The sequence below is a fragment of the Saccoglossus kowalevskii genome, chromosome 14, assembly GCF_978046115.1.
Source record: "Saccoglossus kowalevskii chromosome 14, keSacKowa6.1, whole genome shotgun sequence".
Lineage (NCBI taxonomy): Eukaryota > Metazoa > Hemichordata > Enteropneusta > Harrimaniidae > Saccoglossus > Saccoglossus kowalevskii.
The window spans coordinates 4,147,648-4,153,866 of record NC_140654.1 but is presented as its reverse complement, the minus strand read 5'-3'; positions in this window follow the sequence as shown (position 1 = coordinate 4,153,866).

Here is a 6,219-nt window from a genome sequence, read left to right as displayed (position 1 = left end):
GGGAGAGTATCAGAGCATTATATATCATAACAAGAATAGATTGAGGAACAATATAACGAAGTTTAAAGGAAAATACCCGTAAGTCTGCTGATGTTTACTTTGGCCCCAAAGATGTGGGTTTTCCATAATAAGTCTATATACATATAACTTACTAATCGACAAATACATTGTACATGGATAGACACTTACAGCAATGGGTATTTACCATTTTATATCTGTTTAGCAAACACAAAAACGGGACTACTGCCTTTAATCTTTCTTTGGTGTTCACTCTCTTATTCTGTCGCGGAACGAAGACGAATTCACTTGGATTCATATGACCGTATACAGGTGAGTGAATCAGAAACACAACTCAAAATGTGGGTTGTAGTTAGATAATTAGATAAGAGCTATTCCGCAGTCATATCGTGGTTCACAAAAACAGAATTTGACTAAAAAATTAAATTTAAATGAACAAAAGCTATTTCTAATATAACATAATTAATGTCAAATTCGTCTACCATATTAGGATAATTTTCTGTCAGAAACGCTTAAGTATCTGTCACTCATTATATTCATATCGTAATGAGAATATTTAAAACACATCAGCTTTTGAATCGTTTAAAATGTGATGCAGGAAACTTATATTCCATATTTTTTAATTATGGATAGCCGGTACTAGAACAAATCTAGGTCGATGTTTGACAAAAAAAATTGCATTTAATTAGTCATACGTTGATTCATAATTAAAATACACTATTCCTATAAATCGCGCCCCCTAGTGGTGGAAAGCTTCAGCGACGTCATAAAATGACGTATTTGATAAAATCAAAGTCGTCCACTGTGTTTAGTTTCTAATCGTTTGTAGTTTAAAATATAGTAAACTATTTCAAAAACACAATCTTTATTTGAACTGCCATCCTTTCACTCATTTACATTATAGAATAGGCCCGTCACTAGAGACAAAAAGTGCATTACATATATTAAGTAGATGATCTCACTGTTTTTGGATTTTTTTTAATGAATTTTATTCTGAAGCCTTTGTCGACCATACTTATTTTTGCGCAGTTATTAAGTCGCATAATGTGGTAGCAATTGTGTTAAAAGCTACGTATGATATATTTCATATTAAGTATTGGTTATAAAACATATGATGAGAACATTGGGTAATTTGTCTCTGTCATTTATAAAATATATACAGTATATTGTTTATGCTCGTTCCTAATAGGTCAAAACACTTTCCGAGTCGAAAATTTGCTCATAAGCAGTTTTCCCTAGTGTGCGACAGAAACTATTTTCCAGAAACACATCATTCGTGGATTCCCAAACAATGTATTTAAGTGTTGAATTATTCATGATGATAAATAACAGTATTCACGAGAATATATTGCACTATACACAATGTTACTGCAAGCTCCGAACCCATTTCGATGTGGTTGGTGGTGACTGATAAAAATGTTTGATTTTTATTGACAAGATTCATTGTCATATTGTCAAGCTTAATACCATCGGATAGTTTGCACTGAAATAACGGGAGGGGTGATTACGTTTATGCATTTATATGGCTTACGGCAGTAAAAAGTGGCTAAATCTTACTTTCGCATAAATATGTAAAATTTACGATGGTCCTCGTGTTGCATTCACCATAAAAACAATCAAAATTTGTACACACGTTGTGTATCGATGTGACGTTTTATATTTTTAATTCGTGAGAATCCAGATTCTCATCGCTTAATTGGCGAAAATATAAATAGTCGCCAATTTGTTATCAATTTGTCGATGAGAATTAGTTTAACAAATTTGAAACCTCGCGAGTAAATTGTTCATAATAATTTTATTTCGCGTTTATAGCGATATTTCCAAACTGTCACCGATGCGCAAGGAAACCGATATAATGGAAATTAATATATCGTCTCATTTAACTCGGACCGACTTATAATAATAACAAAACTTAAACTATATCAAACAATCTAACCTGTTTGCGGTACGAGAATAAGTAATAATACATAAATCACGGCAGTGCAAAATACAGCATTACATTTGGAGCATAATGTAATAAGTTTTTGACATGGACATTCCATTAATCGCACATGTACTTTCAAGCATATTATTTTGCTTCATACTAATTAAACTATTTTAACAATTTCCAAATAATTTAATGAACGTCATTAGCAGTAATGAACACCACGATTGTATTGCTCGTTTTAACTTGAGCGTATTCAATGTCACGATTACTCACATCCACCATGAAGTGTTCGCGGTATATCTAGTTTTAAGAAAACAACGAAATTTGATGCGAAATCATTATGTTTTTGTTCCATAGTACATATAGATCGTGATACCAAGATCACTCGTTATTACAACTCAATATAATAAAGTCGTGCAAAACATCTACAAAAGTATACCTTTTCAAATTGTTTCGCTGCCAATCATCGATCACATGTTTACTTAGAATAGGTATGTGATTCCTCAATGTCATATTTAATAATCTATCATACCAACTCGTTACTCCATTGTGTTTTAATTTTTCATAGGAATTGATTAAAAGTTAAATGCTGGCAGTCATATGTCGATATAAAAATATTAGTGACTTATTTAAAAAAACTTGACACATATTAATAACGTTAATGTATAACATAACCTATCTTGCGGTTGTGGGAAGCTATGATATATCAACTCGTGACATTTGTATATCCATTCGATTTTCTACCATGTTTTAAATTTCAAGTAGAATTGCTTTTTCACTAGTTGCATTTTAATATTAAATAATATATGCCAACGATTACAGCGAATTAAAGCATTTGCTATGATGTGGCTGTTGCCTGAACAATCAATGTCAACACGCATAAGCCCTTCTATTACGCAACTTATTTATGTTATTTCTATTTCCGTTATTGGCAACTAGTTATTCGCAAATTTACTATATTTGAAAATCTCGTCATTGCGGCTGCTGTTCTTATACTGTTCTCCTTGTGTTTGGAATAGTGAAGGCAATGACAGTAGGGAATGGGACACCTTTTGTTGGGCGGGGGAGTCACGTGGCTTTCTCGACCTCTCATGAGATCTCGGTAGTCGTTTTCGAATGAATGAGGTCAATTGTTTGAAACTGACCACAAAATAAGTATCACATTTGATTTTATAGTAGTTTAACTTAAAACATTTTTGTTTTACCAGTTTTGATATGAATTTTATATTGTCATTTCCATGGCTGGTCCTTGGTCCTTTTATTGTGTTTTACTTATCTTACTGTATCTGTTAATCTTGTGTCGATTGTATTATATGTTCACGTGACATATTTTGGCTTTTGATTTCCGTTGGAAGTTCGGGATGGCATATCTAATTCCCCAGGCATTAACCATGTTATACCTGTCAGTCAGATTGCGCCTGTCCAGTAACAAAAGTTGCCATGGTTAAATAAATGACTGTCACACGCAACGTAATATTACCGTAATTGGTATAGTACAGGTGTGATGGTTCAAATACCAAAATGGCAACAGTAACAGAAAGACTTCCCTGGCGGCGATGATATCATACGAACACGAAGCCAACAGATGAGGTTTCAACTGGTACTGGTATTATTATACTCTGCAAACATCAAGTACAATAACGTCGTAAAACTCCACTACTCCAATAACTAGATACTTAACTCCAATACAATTCAACGAGATCTCTGATCTCAACTCAGTGCTGAACAACTCCCCTATATATACCCACACTGTCTATAAATAGACCATTACATCAGCATACATAATGAGTCTGGAACTTACTACAAATTTCTAGAATGTTCCATTACCTTCTATTGCCTTCTACAGTATTCTATTACCTATTCAACCAGTTCCTAAAAGTCTAGAATATTCTACCCAGACACAGTACGTTTATAGAACATTCTCAGTGACACGGAAGTGGTAAATAAGTCGTATGCGACAATGACCAGCAATGATTCATCATAATTTAATTTATAAAATTGACAATTCATTGAAACTGAAGATAGGCTCGACGTTCTTATCTAATAATTATAATACATGCCAATCTAATATGTTTAATCCATGAATGGTTATTGCAGATCGCGACTGATGCGATTTTTAGATATTTCTATGTAAGTGACTGAATTGTTGAGCCGTATTCGGGCAACATATTCGTCAACGAAAAAAACACGGCATTAAGGTTGTTTTCAGGCAACCGAGCCATCAAATAAAACTAACAACGTTATTATTATTTGATTATATTTTGCAACATTGACTAATTTAGACATATTTAGACGCAAGCCATCAACACAATTTTTATACAAGTGCATGTATTATTTGAAAAATAAATGAACGGCATTTGTCAAAATTGTCAAATGTTTTGGAACAATCAAGTACATGAGTTATAACTACATATGTTTCTTCATGTACTTGAACGAAATTTCGACACATTTTTACCATACAGGACCTCATAGTATATGGCTCAAACATAACTATTAATGGCTGTTCGACACATTTCTTGTTCGATAATCATATCCTTGTCTTTGAATTGTGTGATCAATAGTAAAAATGAAGCCATGTAGAAACGATTTACAGATGGTACAAGCAATTCGATTGGCTAGGGGAGAACATTTTCAGATGGTACAAGCAATTCGATTGGCTAGGGGAGAACATTTTCAGATGGTACAAGCAATTCGATTGGCTAGGGGAGAACATTTTCAGATGGTACAAGCAATTCGATTGGCTAGGGGAGAACATTTTCTCACTTGCTATTAATATATAAAATATATAAAAAACTACACGCTAAAAATCAAGGACATCTCCCATCAAGTTTTAATGGTAGCCAAATATAACATATTATAATTATTTTGCATAAATGCATTTTGCATCTGACAAAATGAGTATAGTCAATATTATTTTTGATTATTAGGTGTGACATATATCAGGAAATCTACTACTAAGCTAAATCACACACAGGAAACTGTACAATATGACATAAACTGCATTTCTTTTACTTTGATATTTAATGGAAAATACTTTACGCACAACATTTATAATTTTGACGTTTATATGTCAGATTTTAAATGTAAAAAAACTATAAGCATCTATTCATTGACGATAATATATGTGTCATTGTGTTATATAGAGCTCTTTAAGGTAGAGATGCAGTTTACTGACATGTATTTTATTTAGTTAATTAGGAAACCAAGATGACCTCCCTTGTCCACAACACTATATGTTTTCGGAACGGAAAGCTTATTGTATGAATTTTAAAATTTCGTTAGTATTTTTTTATGGACACTGTAGTTTGAAATATGCACAAAAATGTGCTTTTTTGGTTAAAAGTGATTTAAAAAAAATAGCTTCTAAACCATGCTTCTTTTTCCTGTCAAAATTCGTTTACAGGTACATCTGTTTACTATGAAGAAAGTGCCGTCTTGAAAACCGTCTACCCGTTGTCAATTTCACTACTTCAAGTTTATGCATAAATTAACACCCAGGCTAGTTGTCTGTACGATTGTTGTAACACCGTTCAACCAAAAACAATGTCCGACGGCGTTTCGAAGATAAACACATTGTCAATCATTTGTGAAAATTTCAAAACAAAGGAGGAGGAGCTATTTTTTTTAAAGTTCTAGAATGTGCACTGAAAAGAAGCTGAGATAATTGCTAATTTGCATAACCATTCACTCGGTAAGAAGTTTGCTAATGCTCATAATTAAAATGACTGTAACAGTTCCAAATTTAAATGTATTATCGTTTCGTAAAATGTTAAATATAGTGCATCATATGGAGATCCCGTCATTACTTTTTTTCACCATGTTTCTTTTTTATTATTTATGTGCAGCCTTGGTAAATCTTGTTAATCATTCAAAAGAGAGTATGTTTGCACCTGTTATCTATATTTTAAAATCGTCTTTTGAGTATGTTCCACTATTCACAATTCTACAAAATTTCAACAGTCTATAGCCAAGACTGTTTGGATAATAAAAAGTAAAAAAAAAAAATTTACACCAAAGTGCCCACGAACCTGCATCTCTACCTTAAGGCCAATATTAGAGCGTTGATCGAAACGCGTCGTGTTCGATGTAGGTCCTATGTGATGTACACAGCGCACGAAGTTATACGACGCAGAAACGAGCTGTATTGATTTGTTAGAATATGTCATATGTCTCCTGAATTTGATATGCTGTTTATTACATGAATCAATTTCGGAGACCAAAACCTAACGTTATGATTGTGTTTTGTGAGCGCTTATTCATAACATCGTTCTGGC